Source organism: Callithrix jacchus, chromosome 20, assembly GCF_049354715.1.
Source record: "Callithrix jacchus isolate 240 chromosome 20, calJac240_pri, whole genome shotgun sequence".
Lineage (NCBI taxonomy): Eukaryota > Metazoa > Chordata > Mammalia > Primates > Cebidae > Callithrix > Callithrix jacchus.
The window spans coordinates 32,386,533-32,410,124 of NC_133521.1; the positions used below are offsets into that span (position 1 = coordinate 32,386,533).

The 23,592-nt window shown below is 40.8% G+C and overlaps 1 protein-coding gene and 1 pseudogene across 8 annotated transcripts in view; one reads left to right on the forward strand and one right to left on the reverse strand.

Moving 5' to 3' along the window:
* The window catches only part of ZNRF1 (zinc and ring finger 1), a 122,180-nt gene that overhangs the window by 25,677 nt on the left and 72,911 nt on the right, over nucleotides 1-23,592 (forward strand). The gene's annotated exons all lie outside the window — the stretch shown is intronic.
* LOC118149788 (U6 spliceosomal RNA) lies at nucleotides 15,187-15,285 on the reverse strand (annotated as a pseudogene).

Sequence of the window (23,592 nt, forward strand, 5' to 3'; positions counted from 1 at the left end):
CAGGTGTTCTATATATCTTAAAAATACATCAAGTAGTCAGCTGTTACCCGCCTACTGCAAATTACAAAGTATCCTCCACAAGGGAGCCCTAGGAGCAGGGTCAACTTACTGTTCCTCAACAAGGCTGTCTTTAGCATCACACTGTTCTGCATCATCTATGTTTAGGAGGAATTCTGAGAGTGTTGCATTCTTAGGATGGTTTATGGGATTATTGGTGATTCCAGGCTTACTTGGCTTGCCTGTAATTTGGTACCATGGGAAGAGGAGAAACCAGGTAACTAGGAACCCCCAGTGTTGAATAAGATTTGGGGAAAATGGAGAAAAACTTCCACATTAATTTTATGTAGCTGTGTTTAAGCTGCGACTAGGGAGGATGAGTTTGTGAGGTGACTGGAGAAAAACAGCCCAAGTTCTTATGACTTGAAATTTGACTGAAGTTGGAAATTCCTTTTAATTATGTCATCTTTTCTCTCCACCTCCTTAAATTGCCATCTCATTCTCCTTTGGGTTGCTATAGAACAGTTAAAGATTCTCAAGAAAAGAAAAGATACCTTTCCCTGCCCCACCCCCCACATTCACACACCCACGCCTTCTTTAAATATAGCATCATTTCACAGTGACTGGATTCCAGATAGACCAAGGTTAAGAAGGTGGCATACCAGGGTGGATGCGGTGGCTCATGCCTGTAATCCTAGCACTTTGGGAGGCCAAGATGGGTGGATCACCTGAGGGCAGGAGTTCTAGACCAGTCTGGTCAACATGGCAAAACCCATCTCTAAAAAAAATTAGCCAGGTATGGTGGTGTACTCCTGTAATCCCAGCTACTTGGGAGGCTGAGTCAGGAGAATCTCTTGAACTCAGAGGGAGGAGGTTGCGATGAGCTGAGATCGTGCCACTTCACTAAAGCCTGGGTGAAAGAGCAAAACTCCATCTCAAAAAAAGAAAAAGAAGGTTACACCAGCCCTGGTCCCAACAGGCTATGCCGGAGGGAAGAGCCACTGACCCTCAACCTTATTCTTTGCCCATTGCCGACACTGTTAAAATTTACCTCATTGTTTATTATGAAGCTCTATAGGGACTCATAATCCTCCTTAACATAGTACTGCAGGTGCCCACAGTCCATGCTAACTGCTGGTGTTGATGCGTAAGACTAAGCCTGTTGGCCGGGCGCCGTGGCTCACGCCTATAATCCCAGCACTTTGGGAGGCCGAGGCGGGTGGATCATGAGGTCAAAAGATCGAGACCATCCTGGTCAACATGGTGAAACCCTGTCTCTACTAAAAATACAAAAATTAGCTGGGCATGGTGGCGTGCGCCTGTAGTCCCAGCTACTCGGGAGGCTGAGGCAGGAGAATTGCTTGAACCCAGGAGGCGTAGGTTGCAGTGAGCCGAGATCGCGCTATTGCACTCCAGCCTGGGTAACAAGAGTGAAACTCCATCTCAAAGAGTTGGCTTAGGGAATTGAGGCTCGGAGTTTGCTATTAACAGAAAGCATGCTGTTGCTGATTGCAGAGTACTTATTATGAGCCATATGTGTTAGTTGACAACTTTTTTTAAGGTATTGTGAGTGTTTGTTACTCATGATATGGAGTTAGGTGCCTAATAAAAGTTCAGTAAAGGAGACTCGTGAAGAAATACATTAATTGTTGGGGTAAAGATAAAGGTAGTTTGTGTTGGAAAAGAGTTGGGTTACTTCCTGTGATTTTTGTAGTCACCAGACTACTACGGTGGCTTGATACTGACTTTCTGCAAGAAATTAATCTCAAATGAAAAAGATGGCTTCTAAGATGATAGGAAAGGGTTTAGAAGCAGTATTTGCAGAAGGAAGAGGAAGAAGTTGCAGAAGAAAAGCACTGGAACAGGTGAGGGAGTTGGAGAGGCTGAACTAGCACTCACCGTGCAGAAACAGAAGGCAACAGACCTTTGTGGTTTCCAACAGATTATTTTCTGGTTTTTTTTGAGACGGAATCTCACTCTGTTGCCAGGCTGGAGTGCAGTGGCACAATCTCGGCTCACTGCAGTCTCTGCCTCCTGGGTTCAAGTGATTCCCCTGCCTCAGCCTCCTGAGTACCTGGGACAACAGGTGCGCACCACCACCCCTGGCTAATTTTTTGTATTTTAATAGAGATCGGTTTCACCATGTTGACTAGGATGGTCTCGATCTCCTGACCTCTTGATCCACCTGCCTTGGACTCCCAAAGTGCTGGGGTATTTTCTGTTTTTTAAGCAAATCGAGAAACAAAAGTTCTTCCTACTTCTTTTCTGGTCACAAAAATAATCAGAATGTTCACAGTAAAGACTTTAAACATTAATGTAGAAAGCGGAAGTTCCCCCCACGATCCCTTTGGTGTATCTTTCTCCAAATTTTCACCTCTGGATGAATGGGTATGTGTAAAGCAGTAGAAAGCATATTCTGCTTGTTTCACAACTTCTGGTTTTTATTTAATGTCCTCTTCATTGTTTCATGTTGTTCCATGTGCATGTGTGGATTTTATTATTTTGTTTTTTTTTTTCTGTTGTAGTTTCCAGAGACTTGTACCTGGAAGTGAAACCTATTCACAGAACACCTCTCTCTGACCATCCCCCCAAAATTGTGCCCCAAAATGCTTATAACAGTTTAGCTCTTTGCTAGAGGCCATTATCTACCATTTGGCCAAAATTTCTCTATAAGTTGTTCTAAGACCACAGGAAAGATCACAAAACCCCTTCTATAAACTTAGTTTGTTCTTAGGGACCAACTTAATTATAAGCCAGCCAAGAACTTGGCCCACACTGCAGAGGACATTTCATAAGAGAGGATTCATACGAGTCCCATTTTCCCTTCCCCAGCCCTTTGTTTTGAAGAATCTGAGTGTGTTCAGCTTGTTCCAGAGTTCACTGCTTCTTTCCATGTTTTTTTCTGATGATTGCTTCTGCCAATGGCTAGACTAGAATGTAAGAAATTTTTATCTCGGATCCACATCTGAGCAGCTCTAAAAGAAAACACCAGGCAGTGGGGGGACTGGGTGGGTGGGATTTTCAAGTCAGGCCTGCAAGAGGCAGCTAGTCAGGGGTCTGCACTCAGCCTGGTGCTTTTGCTTCCTTGGGGTACTGCCAACAGAAACTGTCAAATAGACAGCATGCTGGTGAGGCCTATACATCTGTCTGAGGTTGGATCCCACAGCGGAGTCTTGTGTGATTGATCCAATAAGCCCATGGTTTGAGTCAGGTGACAGGCCAGCAAGGGCCCGGATTTTCCTCCCTCTTCCAGTGATCTGCAGAATCATCAAATGACAGTAACTAAGCATCTTATTTGAGTTGTAAAAGAACTCTCATCTGTGTTTAAATGAACATTAAAATACTCCTAAACAAGAAAAACATTCTTTTCTTATTTTTCTGTTTTTCAAGCTGTTGCTATTTATTACATGTGACTGAGCAACTGTGTGGGCAAGAGTAAAGGTACTGGCATAGAACCTGGAAACAGAGTTTAGAATGCAGTTGAACCCATTACCCAACAGCAAGGTCAGTGTTTATAGTGTTCCCTGGAGCTCAGAGCCCTTTTAGATGACATGTGTCATTTCCCCCATGCCTCTAGAAAGTGGAGAAACAGGAGCAGATTAGGAAAAGTATTTGGGAGAATTCTGTAATGACTTGAGCCTGAGCCAGGCTTAATGCTTGAGTGTTTGAACTCTTCCCTACTGAGACTCCTGCTTTTATAGCAGTTTTTGTTGGTTATGGCATTTAAAAAAATACACAATGAAGTAGAGTTGTAACAGTAGTATGTGAAAAGGATATTACTGGCTGGGTGCAGTCACTTAAGCCTGTAATCCCAGAAATTTGGGAGGCTGAGGCAGGCGGATCACTTGAGGTCAGGAGTTCAAGACTGGTCCAGCCGACATGGTGAAAGCCCATCTCTACTAAAAATACAAAAATTAGCCGGGCATGTTGGCACATGCCTGAAATCCCAGGTACTCAGGAGGCTGAGGCACGAGAATCACTTGAACCCGGAGGCGGCACTCCAGCCTGGGCAATAGAGCGAGGCTGTCTCAAAAAAAAAAGAAAGAAAAAAAAATCACTAATAGCAGACATTTATTTTATCTTACTAACTACCAGGCACAGTTCTAAATTTTTAACATTCAGTCATTGAATCCTTAGCCCTTAAGGTGGCTACTATTAACATTCCTATTTCACAGATAAGGAAATTAAGCTCCAGAGGTTAGGGAAGTCAGCCAGTATTACATAGTCAGACAGTGGTGTGACTGTAGCCAAATATAGTGGCTCATTCCTGTAATCCCAGCCCTTTGGGAGGCTGAGGCAGGAGGATTGCTTGAGCCCAAGAAGTCAAGGCTGCAATGAGCTGTGGTCACACCAGTGTACTCCAGCCTGGGTAACATAGCAAGAACCTCTTTAAAAAAAAGAAGAAAACTAAAAAAAGTACTGTGGCTCTAATAAACAGTATCTCATGTTGTTATTAAATTGCAATCAGTTTGGCCATCAAAAATTGAATTGTGGGAATCCTTTTTAGCCCTATAGCTGGGCCTGTGACATTCTTTGTAGTTTTGTAAAATGGTGGAGAAATAAAACACATTTTCTTACTGTGTCAGCCATAAGAGTTACCCCCTGTGACTCCATTTTCCTGCTCTTTATCGTAATATCAGCCCTTTCAACCATCTGACTCCAGCAGGAACTATAGCCCATTGATGTTATTTTCTTCTTCCTTTTCCTCACGCCGTCTTGCCTGTACTTTTCTCCTTAAATAACTTAAATTCCCTGGTCAGTCATTGTAATCACTGCCGCATGTACTACACTCTCAATCCTCTTCCCCTATTTTGCCTTGTTACACTTTTGGCTAAATCACAACTCTGGCTAAATCCAAATCTCTGCCTAGTTTATGGGTGTGCTCCTGGGTTAGAAGAAACACTGAGGACGTTTCCTGGCCTCACTCTTAATTCATGATTACTAACCTCAAACAGGCTCCTAACGCTGTCTGGGAATCCTGCTGTATTTCCATAGTTCTTTCATTCTCTGTCCTCTTAGAGGACTCTTCCATACTTTCTCCTCTGTTTTCAAAACTTGATTCTTAGCCTTTGTTGATGACATTACTTCCTATTTCATTGAGAAAACAATGCCACTTGCCACCGTTTCCACCCTTGTGCTTATATATCTGCCGTTTCCCTCTTTCCTGTAAGTAGATATGAGCTGTAGATGCTCCTTGCAAGGGCCGATGCCTCCATTTGCAAACTAAATTTCATTCCCACTTCCTGAGTCCAGAGCACTGTTCCAACCTTCCTCTGCTCTCTGCGAACTATTACCTCTCATAGGCCAGGCGCGGTGGCTCAATCCCAGCACTTTGGGAGGCCAAGGTGGGTGGATCATGAGGTCAAGAGATCGAGACCATCCTGGTCAACATGGTGAAACCCCATCTCTACTAAAAATACAAAAAACTAGCTGGGCATGGTGGCGCGCGCCTGTAATCCCAGCTACTCAGGAGGCTGAGGCAGGAGAATTGCCTGAACCCAGGAGGTGGAGGTTGCGGTGAGCCGAGATTGCGCCATTGCACTCCAGCCTTAGTAACAAGAGCAAAACTCTGTCTAAAAAAAAAAATTACCTCTCTAGTGATACATTCCTGTCAGCACACTAACTGCTGTTGTTTCTTCCATCTTGAAAACAGGAATAACCAATTAACTTACCTTTATTCTACTTTCCCTACAGATACTACCCCATTCTGCTGCTACTTTTTTTTTTGAGATGGAGTTTCGGTCTTGTCGCCCAGCTGGAGTGCAGTGGTGTGATCTAGGCTCACTGCAATCTCCTTCTTGGTTCAAGCGATTCTTCTGCCTCAGCCTCCCAAGTAGCTGAGATTACAAGCGTGTGCCATGATGCCTGGCTAATATTTTGTATTTTTAGTAGAAATGGGGTTTCACCATGTTGGCCAGGCTAGTCTTGAACCTCTCTGACCTTAAGTGATCTGCCTGCCTCAGCCTCCCAAAGTGCTGGGATTACAGGCTTCTTTTAATAGCAGAACTTCCCAAGAATTCTCTTTTCTTGGTTTTCTGATTTTTCTTCTTCCATTTTCCTTAAATCTACTCCACTCAGGTATTTGCCCTCATCACTCAGTTGAAACAGCTCTTATCAAGGTCACTGAGGACCTTTGGATTGCTAAATCCAGTAGCCTATTGTCAATTATCAGTTTGGGAAAAGTGGCTGCATTTTACCCAGCTGGTAATTCCCTTCCCCTTGAAACAGTCTTCACTGCTTCTGGAATACCATGCTCACTTAGTTTTCTTCCTCTCTCGTTGGTATTATTTTCTTTGCTGATTCCTCTCTACCTCTACTGTTAAAAATTGAAGTCTTGGTCCTTAAGCCAATTCTCATCTTTTTGTATGTCACAAATTTGGTGAAGTCATTGATGTTAGTGGTTGTAAATGCAGTGTATGTGCTATATCTCCAGCTTGACTATAGTCTTGATCTTTTTAAAAAACAAAGAAAAACAAACTATTATTGGCTGGACTCAGTGGCTCATGCTTGTAATCCCAGCACTTTGGGAGGCTGAGGTGGGCGGATAACTTGAGATCAGGAGTTTGAGACCAGCCTGGCCATCATGGTGAAACCCATCTTGACAAAAAATACAAAAATTAGCCATGTGTGGTGGCATGTGCCTGTAGTCCCAGCTGCTCAGGAGGCTGAGGCAGGAGAATTGCTTGAATCCAGGGGGCGGAGGTTGCAGTAAGCCAAGATCATACCACTGCACTCTAGCCTGAGCAACAGAGTGAGACTCTACCGCAAAACAAACAAAAACTATTATTGAGGCCGGATGCAGGCTGATCACTTGAGGTCAGGAGTTCAAGACCAGCCTGGCTAACGTTGTGAAACCCCATCCCTACAAAAAATACAAAAATTAGCCAGGTGTGGTGGTGAATGTTTGCAATCCCAGCTACTTGGGAGGCTGAGGAGGGAGGATCGCTTGAACCTGGGAGGCAGACCTAAGAGTGCCACTGCATTCCAGCCTTGGTGACAGAGCCAGATGCTACCTCAAAAAAACCCTAAAACTGTTATTGAAACAATTCACATATCATACAGTTCACCCATTCAAAGTAAACAATTGAATGGTTTTTAGTATATTCTGAGAGTTGTACAACCATCACCACACTCAGCACACTCTTGACAGTACGGAAATAAACACATATATCTGTGGTCAATGGATGTTCAACAAGGGTGTCAAGACCATTCAATAGAGAAGTAATAGTATTTTCAGTAAATGCTACTGGGACAACTGAATATCCTCATGTGGAAGAATGTGGTTTGGACCCCTACCTCACACCACATACAAAAATTAATTCCAAATGGATCAAAGACCTAAATATAAGAACTAAAACTTTAATCTGCGGTAGCTTAAAAAAGAAAAAAAAAGAAAACTATAAAGCTCTTAGAAGGAAATGCAAATGGAAATCTTATTGACCTTGTTAGGCAGTAGTTTCTTAAATATGACACCAACAGCACAAGCAACACAAGAGAAAAATAAATTTTAGAAGCTTTTTTCATTCTTCCAAAAAGAAACCTTGTAATCATTAGCAGTAACTCTGTTTTCCTCCATCTTCCCATACCCAAGACAACCACTAATCCACTTTCTGCCTATATAAACTTATCTATTCTGGACATTTTATATAAATGGAATAATATATAATGCATGGCTTTTAGCCTCTGGTTTATTTCAGTTATCATAATGTTTTCAAGCTTTACTCATATTGTAGCATGCAGTACTTTATTCCTTTTTATGGCTGAATAATACTCTGCTGTGTAGATATATCACATTTTGACTATCTGTTCAGTTGATAAGACATTTGAGTTGTATCCACTCTTTGGCTGTCATGAACAATGCTACTGTGAACATTCGTGTTCAAGTTTTTTTTTTTTTTTTAAGATAGAGTCTGACTGTCTACTACGCTGAAGTGCAGTAGCATGATCTTCGCTTGCTACCACCTCTGCCTCCTGGGTTCAAGTTATTTTCCCACCTCAGCCTCCTGAGTAGCTGGGATTACAGGCACCTGCCATTATACCCAGCTAATTTTTATATTTTTGTAGAGACAGGGTTTCACCATGTTGGCCAGGCTGGTCTTGAATGCCTGACCTCAGGTGATCTGGCCCCCCTTGGCCTCCCAAAGTGCTGGGATTACAGGTGTGAACTGCCATGCTGGGCCTTTTGTTGTGTTTATTGGCTTTACATATGTAGTCTTTGGAGAAATGTCTATACAAGTCCTTTGTCGATTTTTTTTTTTTTAAATACAGAGTGTTGCTCTGTCACCCAGGTATAATGCAGCAGTGTGCTTATAGCTCACTACAGGCTTGAATGCCTGGCTCAAGTGATCCTCCTCCCTCAGCCTCCTGAGTAGCTTGGACTATAGGCACACACCACCATGCCCAGTTAATCATTTTTTTTTGTAGAGACAGGGTGTTGCTGTGGCTGGTCTGGGTCTCAAGTGATCCTCCTGCCTTGGCCTCTCAAAGTGCTAGGATTACAGGGGTGAGCCACTGTGCTTGGCCATTAATTAGATTTTCTTTAATTTTTTTCGGTGGTATTTTGTAGTTTTCAGTGTTTCAAGTATTGTACTTCCTTGTAAAGTTTATTTTTCCACCACGTGTTGCAGTGTCACATATTGAAAAAACTATCCTTTCCTCCACTGAATCACCATGGAAGCTTTAAGGATGCTATTGGCAATATATGTAGAGTCTGTTTCTGGACTCTGTTCTGTTTTTGTCTATATGTCTTTCCTTTTGCCAATACCGTGTTTCTTTGATTACTTTGGTATTTCAGTAAGTCTTGAAATCAAATGTTGCAAATTTGCAAATCCTTTATTCTTTTTTAAAATTATTCTTAGTAATTATTTAGGGTATTCTCAGGCCTTCAAATTTCCATATAAATTTTAGAATCCTGTTTCTACAAAAAAAAAAGCTTGCAGGGATTTTGATTGGGATTATGTTGAATTTATGGATAAAATTGAGGAAAGTTAACATCTTAACAATTGCAACTTTCAATTCATGAACATGGTATTTCTCTAGCTTCATTTAAGTGCTCTTTAATTTTTCTCATCAGTGTCTTATAGTTTTATTTTATATTTTTATTTTTTGAGGCAGGGTCTCGTTCTGTCACCCAGGCTGAAATGCAGTGGCACAATCTGGGCTCACTGCAACCTCTGCCTCCCGAGTTCAGGCGATTCTTCCACCTCAGCCTCCCGAGTAGCTGAGATTACAGGCATACCACCATTCTTGGCTAATTTTTGTATTTTTAGTAGAGATGGGGGTTTTCCTGTGTTGGCCAGGCTGGTCTTGAACTCCTGACCTCAAGTGATCTGTTTGCCTCAACCTCCCAAAGTGTTGGGATTACAGGCGTCAGCCATTGTGCCTGGACTATAGTTTTAGAATAAAAGTCTTGTGCACATTTTAAAATATTTACCTCTAAATGATTCTTGTCTGATGTTTTTAAAGATTGTTAAAATTGTAACAAAATACACTTAGCATAAAAATTACCCTCAACCCTTAAAAAATGTACAGTTCAGTAGTGTTGAATATATTCACATTGTTATGCAACCAATCTCCAGAGCTTTTTCATTTTGCAAAATTGTAACTATGTACCCATTAGGCAGCTACTTTCCATTTCCCTTTCCCCTCAGCAGTGGCCGTTCTACATTCTATTTATATGAGTTTCACCATTGTACTTTCTATTTCTATGAGTTTGACCACTCTTAATAACTCATGTAAGTCTTGTAGTGACTGGCTTATTTCACTTAGCATAACATTCTCAGGATTTATCCGTGTTGTAGCAAATGTCAGAATTGACTTCCTTTGTTTGTATGTAATTTGTTTATCCATTCATGCATTGCGTTTATGGATACTTGAGTTGCTTCTACCTTTTGGATATTGTGAACAATGCTATGAACATGAATATACAAATATCTCTTCGAGATCCTGCTTTCAGTTCTTTTGATTTTAATTAAAGTAATTCATTAATTTTTTGAGGCACAGTCTCTGTCTGTTACCCAGTCTGGAGTGCAGTAGCTTGATCTTGGCTCACTGCAGCCTCTGCCCCCTGGGATCAAGTGATTCTTGTGCCTCAGCCTCCCAGGTAGCTGTGATTATAGGTACACACCACCACGCTAGGCTAATTTTTGCATTTTTAGTAGAGATGGGGTTTTGCCATGTTGTTCAGGCTGGTCTCAAACCCCTGACCTCAAGTGATCCACCTGCCTTGGCCTCCCAGAGTGCTGGGATTACAGGTGTAAGCCACTGTGCCCAGTTGGCTTTCACTTCTTCTGAATACATATACCCAGAAGTGAAATTGCTGGATCACATGACAATTTTATTTAAAATTTTTGAGGATCTACCATAACTTTTGCATAGCAACTGCACCATTTTACAATTTTTACAGTCCCACTAAATAGTACAGTGCATAGGGGTTCCAATTACTTCATATGATCATTACAACCTCCACCTCCCAGGTTCAAGCAATTCTTTTGCCTCAGGCTCTTGAGTAGCTGCGATTACAGGTGTGCACCACCATGCCAGCTAATTTTTGAAATCTTTTTAGTAGAGATGGGGGTTTCACCATGTTGGTCAGGCTGGTCTTGAATTCCTGACCTCAAGTGATCTGCCTGCCTCAGCCTCTCAAAATGCTGGGATTACAGGCATGAGCTACCACTGCCTGGCTCTCTCCCTCCTTCCTTCTTTTCCTCCCTCCCTCTCTTCCTTCCTTCTTTCCTTCCTCTCTTTTCTTTCTCTTTCTCTTATTTTTGTTGTTGAGTTGTAGAAGCTCTTTGTGTATTCTGGATATTAACTCCTTATCAGATATACAATTTGCAAATATTTTCTTCTGTTCCTTTGGTTGCCTTTCACTCTCATGTATCCTTTCATTTACAGAAGGTTTAAATTTTGGTGCAGTTCAATGTAGCTATTTTTACTTTCATTGCCTGTGCTTTTGGTGACATCTTGGTTGATGGTATTTTCTAAAACTTAATTTTCCTATAGATTATTGCTAGTTTATATAAATACAATTGATTTTTGTATATTGATCTTGTATGATGTGGCCTTGCTAATTTTTCTTTTTTCATCCTGCAAAGGATGTCAAAAGCTTGCTTAATTAACTTACTGGTTCTGATAGCCTTTGTGTATTCCATAGAAGCTTCTACACATGATTACATTATCTGCAAATCCTGACATTTCTACTACTTCTTTGCATTGGTTAGGATATGTTTCCTTCTAGTTTGCAGAGAATTGTTAGTATCAGTAGCTGTTAAACTCTGTCAAATGATTGTTCTGCTTCTAATAAGATGATCAGAGGATTTTCTCCTTTATTCTTTTAGTATGATCAGTTACATTGATTGATTTCAAATACTAAATCAATTCAATTGGTCATGATGTATTATTCTTGTTGTATGTTACTGAACTCAGTTTATTAAAATTTTGTTAAGGATTTTTGCTTTTATGTCCTTGAGGGTATTTGTCTCTAATTTTCTTTTCATGTAATATTGTTATCTTATTTTTATATCAGTTATGTTGGCCTTATACAATGAGTCTGGAAGTGTTCCTTTTCTGTTTTCTGGAAGAGATCGTGTAGTTTTGTTTTGTTTTTTCCTCTTTAAATTTGATAGAATTCATCAGTAAAGCCTTTTAGTCCTGGAATTTTCTCGATGAGAAAGTTCTTAACCACAATTTTCTTTTTTTTGAGATGGAGTTTTGCTCCTGTTACCCAGGCTGGAGTGCAATGGCGCGATCTCGGCTCACTGCAACCTCCGCCTCCTGGGTTCAGGCAATTCTCCTGCCTCAGCCTCCCAAGTAGCTGGGATTACAGGCACGCGCCACCATGTCCAGCTAATTTTTTGTATCTTTAGTAGGGACAGGGTTTCACCATTTTGACCAGGATGGTCTCGATCTCTTGACCTCGTGATCCACCCGCCTTGGCCTCCCAAAGTGCTGGGATTACAGGCTTGAGCCACCACCCGCAGCCCACAATTTTCATTAACAGATATAGGGCTAATTTTGCCATTTATTGCTTGCCAAGTAAGCTTTAGTAGTTTTTCTTTTTCAAGTAATTTGTCTATTCATCTGTGTTGTTTATTAGCCGAAAGTTGTTTGCAATAATATTTCTTTATTTTCCTTTTAATTGCTGTAGGATCTTTAGGGATGAGATCCCTCTTTTATCTTGACATAGTTTGGCTAGAGAGTTATCAATTGTGTTAATTGTTTCAAAGGATGAGCTTTTGGTCATTGATGTTTTTCTGTTGTTTTTCCGTCTTTTTTATTTCTGTTTTTTATTTTCTCCTTCTTCCAGTTCAATCTGCTCTTCTTTCTAGCTTCTTAAGGTTGAAGATTAGATCACTGATTTTAGACATTTTTGGATGTAAGCATTTAAAACTATAAATTTCTTTGTAAACAGTGATTTTTAAGCTATTGTATAACATATCCCATTAATTTTGATGTGTTTATATTTTATGCATTTTAATATATTTTCTACTTTTTCTTGTGATTTTTTTTTTCTTCTTTGAGTCACAAGTTATTAGACATGTCTTATGTAATTTCCAGATATTTGAGGATTTTATAGATCTCTTTCTGGTATGGGTTTTTGTTTAATTCTATTGTAATCAAAGAACATGGCTTGTATAACTTGAATCCTCTTAATTTCTTTTTCGAGACTTTTATGGCCCAGAATGCATTTTAGCTTGGTATATGTTCCATGTGCATTTGAAAAGAATGAGTGTTTTGTTGTTGGGTGGATTGTATTTTTCAAGTCTTCTAGAATTACACTGACTTTTTTGTCTACTTATTTTATTAATTACAGAGGGAGGTGATTGCTAGAAATCCCCAGTAATAATTGTGTATATTCATATAGCCACTCCAGCTTTCTTTTCATGAGTGTTTGCATGGTTACCTTTTTCTACCTTTTTATTTTTTAATTTATTTATATATATATTTTGAGACAGAGTCTCACTCTGTTGCCCAGGTTGGAGTGCAGTAGGGTGACCTCAGCTCATTGCAACCTCCGCCTCTCAGGTTCAAGTGATTCTGCCGCCTCAGCCTTCCCAAGTAGCTGAGATTACAGGTGCACACCACCACGCCTGGCTAATTTTTGTATTTTTAGTAGAGGTGCGGGATTTCACCGTGTTGGTCAGGCTGGTCTTAAACTCTTGACCTTGTGATCCGCCTACCTTGGCCTCCCAAAGTGCTGAGATTACAGGTGTGAGCCGCTGTGTCCGGCCCTACCTTTTTATTTTTAACTTATCAACCTATCTGTGGCTTTCCATTGAAAGTGTTTTTCTTTTGATTTTCCGTGTGTGTGTTGTTTTGGGGATTTTTGTTTGCTTGTTTTTGTTTTTTTTAAGATGGAGTCTCTGTCGCCCAGGCTGGAGTGGAGTGATCTCAGCTCACTGCAACCTCTGCCTCCTGGGCTCAAGCAATCCTCCTGCCTCAGCCTCCCAAGTAGCTGGGACCACAGGTGTGCATGCAGCTAATTTTTTTTTTTTTTTTTGTAGTGACAGGGTTTTGCCATGTTGCCCAGGCTGGTCTCTGGCTCTTGGGCTCAAGTGATCTTCCTGCCTCAGCCTCCCAAAGTGATAGAATTACAGACCTGAGCCACTACCCTGGGCTTTAAAATGTTTTTCTTATAGAAAGAATATGATTTAATTTTTCTCTCTTTTGAGACATCTTACTCTGTCACCCAAATGCAGTGATCGTGCAGTGGTATGATCCTTGTAGTGGTGTGATCTTGTTACCAGCGGCAAATTTGAAGGACTGCAGCAGCCTCAATTCTTGGCTCCTCAAAAGAAAGAATTCAACTGAGGAGCATAAGGCAGAAGGAGAGCCTGAGGCAAATTTTACAAAATAAGGGTGAAAGTTGATAAAAAAGTTTTAAAGCAGGAAAGAAAGGAAGTAAAGTACACTTGGAAGAGGGCAAAGTGGGCAATATAAGAGATCAGATACATGGTTTGACCCTTTGACTTGGGGTTTTATATGTTGGCATGCTTCTGGGGTGTTGTGTTACTTCTCCCTTGATTCTTCTCTTGGGGTTGGCTGTCCTCATGCTCAGTGGCCTGCCAACACTTGGGAAGGGCGGCATGCGCAGTGTGCATCCTGAAATTGTGCACATGCCCACTTGAAGCATTCCCTGACCAGCTGAGTGTTCCTAGACGAAGGTCTTATTCTAGTTAAACTGCCATTTTGCCCCTTAGTGCTCATGCTCGAGCCCACTCACCCAGCTCCTGAGATAGTATTGGGAAGTTGCTGATCACCAGATTCAGGTTTTTCTATCTGCTGGGAGACTGCCTTTCCTTGGCACTAGCTGCGACCAATTATTATTTTAGCAACACAGCTTAACAACTGCCTAACCACTACCTGATGGTTACCTGATATTCCTGGCTGGTGGTGTGAGGGGACCTCTTTTGCCCTGCTCATGTCAGACTAGCTACCTCCTTGAACAATCTCAGCTTACAGCAGCAGCCTTGACCTCCTGGCCTCACGTGATTCTCCCACCTCAGCCTCCTGGGTGTAGTTGGAATCCCAGGGAAGTGCCACCATACCGAGCTAATCTTTGTTTATTTTTTTGTAGAGATAAGCTCTCCCTGTGTTGCTCAGGCTGGTCTCCAACTCCTGGGTTTAAGTGATCCTCCTGCCTCAGCCTCCCAAAGTGCTGAGATAACAGTCATAAGCCACCGCACCAGGCTTGATGCTGCTTTTTAATCCAGGCTGAGAATCTTTGCCCCTAAACTGGAATGCAGTCATCAATATAATTGAATTTAAATTAATTATCTTGCTTATTTGTTTTCTATCCCTTTCATCTGTTTCTCTTTCTTTCCCCCTCTCTTCCTTCATTTGAATTAAGAAAATTTTTCATTTTTTTGGCTGGGCGCAGTGGCTCATGCCTGTAATCCCAGCACTTTGGGAGGCTGAGGTAGGTGGATCACTTGAGATCAGGAGTTAGAGACCAGCCTGGCCAACATGGCAAAACCCTGTCTCTACTAAAAATATAAAAATTAGCTGGGCTTGGTGGTGCATGCCTGTAATCCCAGCTACTCTGGAGGCTGAGGCAGGAGAATTGCTTGATCCTGGTAGGTGGAGGTTGCAGGGAGCTGAGATCACTCCACTGTGCTCCAACCTGGGTGACAGAGCGAAACTTTATCTAAAAAGCAAAAAAGTATTTATTTTTAAATTAAATTTATTTTTCTAAATATTGAATGCTTCGTGAATTTGCATGTCATCCTTGTGCAGGGGCTATGCCGGTCTCTATACATTCCAATTTTTTTTAGTGTCTGTGCTACCGAAGCGAGCATAAAAAAAAGTTTGTAATCCATTTTATCTCCGTTTACAGGTTTATTAGCTTTGCTTCTGGCTTAAAAAAAAAAAGTGGTTGCTCTGGCTTAAAATAAACTTACCACAATGTGCTTTCAGTTAGTATTATATCACTTCACATATAGTGTAAGAACCTTGCGACAGTATCCTTACATTTACTTCCTCCTAACCTCTGGGTCATTGCTATCATATAATTTATACACCCACACAGGTGTGTGTACACGTAACCTCAGAATACATGGTTTCTTTTGGCAGGGGGGCTTGGTTTTTGTTTTTGCTTTAAACAGTTAATTATCTTTTAAAGAAATTTAAAATTAACAAAAAGTCTTTTATTATTTACCCAGGTGAATTTGGTTTTAAATGGGTTCAGAAGTACACACGCAGCAGAAGATCTCTTAAGTCCGTTACCGTATAGCCTCAAATTCTACCACTGTACCTGAGAGGAGGGTGAATGAGTAGCCCCTAAATAATAATATCTAGAATTCACAGTTCATATAGCAGACTTCGTAAGATCTTGAGCCATGTGAAGGTGACACTTGAAAAGTACATATAGTCTCATTTTTCTGGTTCTGTAGTTCAAGTGGAGAAATAGGGAAATTTTAGTGTACAGCAACAGGTGAAAGTTGGGCAATAATTAATAGGCCATTTTTTAGGCCTGTTATTAGTTTAATGCCAGTTAGATTGGCAGATTCTGCTTACTTCCTTGGGAGAAGGATCAGATTGGGAGTCTTCAGTCTCCTTAATCCTAGGAGAACTAAGCTTCTCTTTCCCAAGTGGTGGTTAGACTCAAGGATCTGTTAATTCCAATCATTAAAGTGCTCACAGACCAGCTCTCAGTTAGGAGTTGAGATCATTCAGACTTGCGTAGCTGCCTTGGACTCAGAGCTCATCTCTGCAGTTCTCCTTTTAAGGATCCATCTCTGCACAAGCTGGGCCTGTTCTTTGGCAGCTAAGTTGTCTATCTGCCCTTTCATCCAAAGAACTTTGAACAACCTGTCTGAATGTAGAAGCAACTTCATGCATTTTCTTTCTCAGCTGTTCAAATTTTAAATGTTTAAAAGGGATACTAATACCTGTATGATAATTGGGTAAAGATTTGTCCAGATTACACATGGATGGTATGTTTGTATGTATGTGTACATACGTATGTTTTGATTCCCTTGGCCGTTCTGAACTGAGCCATGTGTGACTCCATTTATTTATTTTGTTTGCTTAGAGGATATTCAATAAGATGCTTGGACTATGCAGCACTTTTTTTTAGGTTCAGTTGCATTGATTTGGGAAAGAAGAGAGAAGATGAACATGAACTTGACAGTTCTTATGTGCCTGTTCTGTGTCAGGCACTGGGCTAGTACTTTACACATGCTCTTATGTTTGTTTTTCTCACAATCCCAAGAGGTGGAAAGAAATTATTTCCATCTTACAGTTGGGAATTGAGAGAGCCAGAGTTTGAATCTGTCGATTCCAGTATTGTCTTTTGAAGCTTTCATGATGGGTGGCATTTTGGATTTGATTGAGTTTGATAGGAAGTTTTCGTGTGTAGAGGGAAGAGCAGAATGGATGATACTGTTGAGATATGTATCTGTAGGGTCTTTTGTTCCTCCTGTTTCAGCGAACTCTTAAGATTGGAACTACATCAGTAGATAGGTGTACAATGCCTGTCCTGTGTCTCATTTGCTTTGTTAAACAAGGCAGCCTGGAAATACTCAGTTTTAATGTCATTTGGTCTTCACTCTTCTGTTTGTTTTTGAGACATAGTTTACCTCTGTTGCCCAGGCTGGAGGACAGTGGTGCGATCTGGCCTCTGCCTTCCGGGTTCAAGTGATTCTGGTGCTTCAGCCTCCCAAGTAGCTGGGATTACAAGTATGCACCACCATGCCTGGTTCATTTTTTTATATTTAGTATAGACAGGGTTTCATAATGTTGGCCAGGCTGGTCTTAAACTCCCGACTTCAGGTGATCCACCAGCCTTGGCCTCCCAAAGAGCTGAGATTATAGGCATGGGCCACCATTCCTGGCCTGCTCTTCTTGTTTGTGGGCAGATTTCCTTCCACCCTTGACCTTCTCTTCAATTCACCTTTTCTTCTGTTTCCTTTAAAATTGTAAAAAATGGTTTCTAGACCCCCAAATCTATGAATACAATGTGCTTAGAGGAAGGAGAGTACTGAGCTGAAAACATGTCACTAACCACTGATTTTAGTTAGCAAGACCTTTAGAAAGGAGTTAAAGCACTCATATAACCTGCTTTCCTAATACAAAATTTGGGAAGCAACAAAACCTTTTGCTGACACGTGGAAAAGTCTATGATAAGGAAGTGGATTGAATCTTGCTTGTGAACACTTATTTTCTTCCTTCTGATAGCAAGATTTCAAGCTTCTCTACACTCTGAAGTGTAGAGACTGAGTCCATATATGTTGACTATGAACTGCATATCATTTACCTAGAAGAATGTTCCAGAGCAGACTTGAAGCCTAATTTTGTTGTCTGTTGTTAGGGAACAAAACCTACCTCAAAACTTATTGGCTTAAAACATCTGTTTTGTGTTTGATCATGATTCTATGACTTGGGAATTCAGGCAGGGCTCTGCTGGATGGTTCTTCTCTATGTGACTATGTGTCATGAGCTAGGGTGTCTCATGACATTGTAGTCAAATAGTGACTAGAATGGCTAAGATGGCTTCATTCACCCATCTGGCAAGTTGGTGGGCATGACTAGGAGGCCAAGACTTCTCTCTCTCCCTGTGACTATCTCTCTAGTTGTGACTAGCTTGGGTTTTGTTGTTTGGCAGCCAAATTCCAAAAGTGAGCATACCAGGCAGCAAAGGCAGAAGCTGTAATTCACCTAGGACATAGCCTTGGAAGTTATATGGCATTCTCCACAAGAATTTGGTTTGGCACTGTGGCAAGGGGAAGGGCAGGAGAGAGGAATTGCAGAGGAGCTGTGAGATGGACACTTTTGTTTCATCTATCTTTAGAAACAATTTACCACAGAACTCTTTGCTTGGAAAGCTTGAGCCCCACTCGGCCAATTAAATAAGAATCCCTAAAGAAACAGTGATGCTCTATGGGAAGTCCTGTGTGTGTGTTCTTCTAAGCATGATCCCACTGAGGTCTGCAGTCTGGCTCTTTCTGTCTCATGTAACATGGCATTCCAGTGTGCAAGACTGTGAGTCCTCCCACTCCTTTGAGCCATACTGATAAGAAAAATTGAAAATAATTCAAGTGCTGTTTTTTTTTTTTTTTTTAGGACACAGTCCTACTTCTGTAAAAATTCCCCATCTGCTCCAGTATATACTGATGTTGAGTACTATTGTTTTTATAATCATTGGTGAATTCCTGGTAAGAACCATATCTTCTTCTGTGTTTAACCTCTGTGTTAAGCACAGCATTAGATTCCAGTATGTGATAAATTCTTGAATCGAACCATTGAAAATGGCTCTCTCCTGTTATTGTCAGTGCCTATCAGAGTTGTGCAGAATTAATAGTTCCTGTCGATCTAACAATTACACAATCCTGTTGGAAATTCAGAAGAACGTGGTCTTGAAATGAACAGATTTAAAATTAGAGTAAACTTGAAAAGTAGCCTAAACATTCTTAACGGAGAAACTTTGTATTTTATTTATTATTTATTATTTTTTTGGAAAATTATTTTTTTTGGTACTAAAAGTCCTACAGCAGGAGGAAAAGTTTTTTTATTTTATGCGGAAACCTATTTAGAATACCTTGAATAAATATAAGTTGATTTCCTGCAAATTGCTTTTTTAAGAAAGGTCTAAGACAGAACCCTAAAGACTAAGAACCACTTAAAATACAGATAATTTGCTTTATCATTTTTAACACAGGAACACAAAGATTTTACTCTTCAAACTACTTATAAAAATTCTTGGAGTTGATGGTATATGAGAGTGTTGTAGTTTACGAGGTACTAAACCATAAGATCAGTCATGAGATTCTCCCTGATACCTGTAGGAGGTATAGATTCGCAGATTCCCCTTTCTTAGAGATTGTGATACAGTAGATCTCTGGTGGGACTTTGTTTTTAATGAGTGGTCCTGGAGCTTTTAGGAATGCAGATTTATGGGCCTCACTCCAGACCTACTGAATCCACACAGGAGGAGAGCTGCTGGTCTGTTAACAGGTTTTCCAGGTGATTCTTATATGTGCTCACATTGAAGAAGCACTATTAATAGAGAAATCCCTTTCACAGTTCTTTGCCACAAAACCACAGTTCTACCAGAAAGTATCCCAAAAGATTTTCACTATATATAGGAATCTGCAGTTAGGGATCCTCCAGATATTGTGGGGTATTGGTTGTTACTGTTTTGAAACTGAGGTATAGTTGACATACTATAATATTCATACATTGCAAGTATTCAATTCAGTGATATTTAGTAAATATATAGAGTTATGCAACCATCACTAAAATTCTTCGTGGAGACAGAGTAAGACTGTCATCCAGGCTAGAGTGCAGTGGCATGGTTATAGCTCACTGCAGGCTTGACCTTCTAGGCTCAAGGGATCCTCCTTCCTTAGCCTCCACGTAGCTGGCACTACAGACGAGCACCACCACTCATGGCTTAAAATCCAATTTTATAAACACTTCCTTCTCTCAAAAGTTTGTTCTTCCTTTCCTCCCCTTCCCCTTCCGCCTCCCCTTCCCCTTCCCACCTCCCTCCTTTCCTCATTCTTTTCTTTTTTCTTTTCTGTTCTTTTCTTTTTTTTTCATCCTCAGCCTCAAACTCCTGGGCTCACTCAAGTGATCCTCTCACCTCGGCCTCCCAAAGTACGGGGATTACAGATGTGAGCCACCACATCTGGCCCTTAAGAAAGTTCTTAGTCTGTTTGTAGTCAGTCTCTGCTCCCCACCAGGCAACTGCTCTTTCTCTAGATTTGCCTTTTCTGGGAATTTCATATAAATAGAATCATATGTATTCTTTTTGCATTTGGTATTCACTCACCATAGTTTTGTTTTGTTTTGAGATGGAGTTTTTGCTCTGTCACTCAGGCTGGAGTGCAGTGGTGTGATCTCGGCTCATTGCAACCTCCGCCTCCTGAGTTTAAGCGATTCTCCTGCGTTAGCCTCCTGAGTAGCTGGATTACAGGTGCACGCCACCTCACCCAGCTAACTCTTTTGTATTTTTAGTAGCGACAGGGTTTCATCATGTTGGTCAGGCTGCTCTCGAACTCCTGACCTCAGGTGATCCACTTGCCTTGGCCTCCCAAAATGTAGGGATTGCAGGCGTGAGCCATCTCGCCCGGCCCACTCATCATGTTTTTAAGTTGGTACATGTTGAGTATGTTTCAGTAGCTTGTGCTGACATCAGTAGTTTCTATTGCTAAATAGTATTCCATTATATGAACTTACCACACTCAGTCTATCCATTCATCAGCTGAAAGACTTTTGGACTCTTTCTAGCTTAGGACAATTATGAATGATACTGCTGTGAACATTCATGTTCATGATTTTATGTGGCTATGATTCCATAAGAGAATTTTGTGTTTAAACGTTTGAGAAACTGACAGACTTTTCCAAAGTGGCTGTACATTTTACATTTTCATGGTCACTGGTTGGGAGTTCCAGTTTTGCCACATCCTTGCCAACACCTTGTATTGTTGACTTACGGATTATAGTCTTCCTAGTAGGTATGTAGTTGTACCGCACTGTGATTTTAATTGATTAATTATTTTTGAGAGGGGTCTCATCCTGTTGCCCAGGCTGGAGTGCAATGGTGCAGTCTGCTCACTGAAACTTCTGCCTCCAGGTTCAGGTGATTATCCCACTTCAGCCTCCAGAATAGCTGGGACTGCATATGCATGCCACCAGGCAGAGCTAGTTTTTGTATTTTTTTTTTTTTTTAATTAGAGATGGGTTCTCATCTTGTTGGCCAGCTGGTCTCCAACTCCTGATCCAAGTGATATTCCCACCTTGGCCTCTCAAGGTTCTGGGATTACATGTGTGAGCCACCTCACCAGTCCTCACCGTGATTTTAATTTGTATTCCCTTAGCTACTCATGAGCCCCTTTCATGTACTTATTAGCAATTTGTTTATCTCCTTTGGTGAAATGTTGATTCAAATCTTTGTATACTTGTTGTTTTTTGCTTGTTTTTAAGACTCAACTCTTGGGCTGGGTGTGGTGGCTCATGCTTGTAATCTTAGCACTTTGGGAGACTGACATGGGTGGATCACCTGAGGTCAGGGGTTCGAGACCAGCCTGACCAACATGGTGAAAACCCATCTCTACTAAGAATACAAAAGAAAATTAGCCAGGTGTGGTGGGGGACGCCTGTAATCCGAGGCAGGAGATCACTTGAACCTGGGAGGCGGAGGTTGCAGTAAGCCGAGACCACACCACTGCACTCCAGCCTGGGCAACAAGAGCAAAACTCCATCTCAAAAAAAAAAAAAATACTTAATTCTTTTAGTAGAGCAGTTTTAGGTTCACAGCAAAATTGAGAGAAAGGTCTAATGATTTTCTGTATATCCTCATTTTTAAAAATTGAGTTATTTGTCATCTTAACTGAGTTGTAAGAGTTTACATATTATTAATGTCTTTTATCAGATATGATTTGCAACTATTTTCTTCCAGTGTGTGGTCTGTGCTTTTATTTGCTTATATGGTATCTTTGGAAGAACAAACATTTTTAATTTTCATTGTCTAATTTATCAATTTTTTGCTTTTACCTATCATGCTTTTGGTATTATAGGAAAAAAAATTTTCTAGTCTAAGGTCACAGAAAGTTTCCCTGTTTTCATCTAGAAGTTTTTTAGTTTTAGCTCTTATATATGTCTGTGATCCATTTTGAGTTAATTTTTGGATGTGGTATGAGGGAGAAGGTGTCTGTTTCTTTTTTTTTTGTAAACACAAGTATATCTAGTTGTACTAGCATCATTTGTTGAAAAGACCATCCTTTCTCCACTGAATTCCCTTTGCAAAATCAACTGATCATCAATGTAGTGGTTTATTTCTGGACTTTCAATTCTGTTCCATTGATTTATGTCTGTTGCTATTGTGGTTACTTGCAACTCTATGGTAGGTTTTGAAATTGGGTAGGGTACGGTCTCCATCTTTGCTCCTCTTTTTCAAAATAGAGTTGGGTTTTGGCTCTTTCGGTTCTTTGCATTTCCATGTATATTTTTGGATCAGCCTGTTGATTTCTGCAGAATGGTTACCTGTTTTTGAATCCTGGTATTTTTTCATTCGGGGTCCTTGTGACCTCTCACAGAGGGCCTGAAATCAGCTTACTGCTGTTTGAGAGGTTGTAAGAAGCGAAGGCCTGGCGTACATCAATGCTTGATGCATTGGCATTCTTCCAGGTTTGGCATGTTGGGTTTAATAGCCAAAGGGAATGCAGGTCAAGGCCAGCTCCAGCATGGTGAAGATGACCCTTGAGTGCTTCCCTTGGTGTTATACTTGGTGTCACCCTGCCTCCTTGTCTCACTGGTAGTTGGCACTCCAAAAATATTTGAATAGGAGAGGGAGACTGTCTACAATAAAGAACAAGTTGAGACTGATGCATTTATCATCTCTCCTCTTTTGAACCTCCCATGTTTTAAAGCCATATTTATACCAGTGAGTTTCTAAGCAGCCTGGCCAAGTTTGGTTCCCTTGGCCCTGAGCTGTGGCCAACTTCATAGATGATTGCTTTTATCAGATATTTTTCACCTGTTCTTGCCTAAGCCTATAGCACATTATGATTGAAACCAGACATGCTTTTATCTTTTCAGAAGCTTGTGAGAAGAAATTGGTGCTTCCCTTCCTCAGTTTTACTTTGAGGAACGCTTTATCTCTTTCTTGCAAAAGTTGGCTGTTCTTCTTTTACATTTTAGACATGTTTTTGAACAGGCTGCCTTCCAAAACTGTACAGTTCTCATTGCCTTCTACTTCACCAGGCCTTTTTGTGCTGGATTCACTTAAACCCAGCTAATACTTACTGAACGTTGAACTATAATATATGCAGGGAATCATTTTCAGTTCTCATAGATACACAGAAATGGATAAGAAATGGTTCTTGCCCTCGTGGAGCTTAGAGTCTGATACAATCTGATAAAAGATACAGTATAGAGTATAAATACATCGGTAGGTATAGAAGATAGCATGTAAGAGACATGGAAGATCTCTGGGTTGGGTGGAGTACTGCTTTTCCAAGAAACCTGTTGCAAATCAGGACGGTTCTTGCTTTTCCTTTTCTTTTTTTGACAGTTTTGTTCTTGTTGTCTAGACTGGAGCATAATGGCGCAATCTCCATTCACTGCAACCTCCACCTCCCTGGTTCTAGAGAT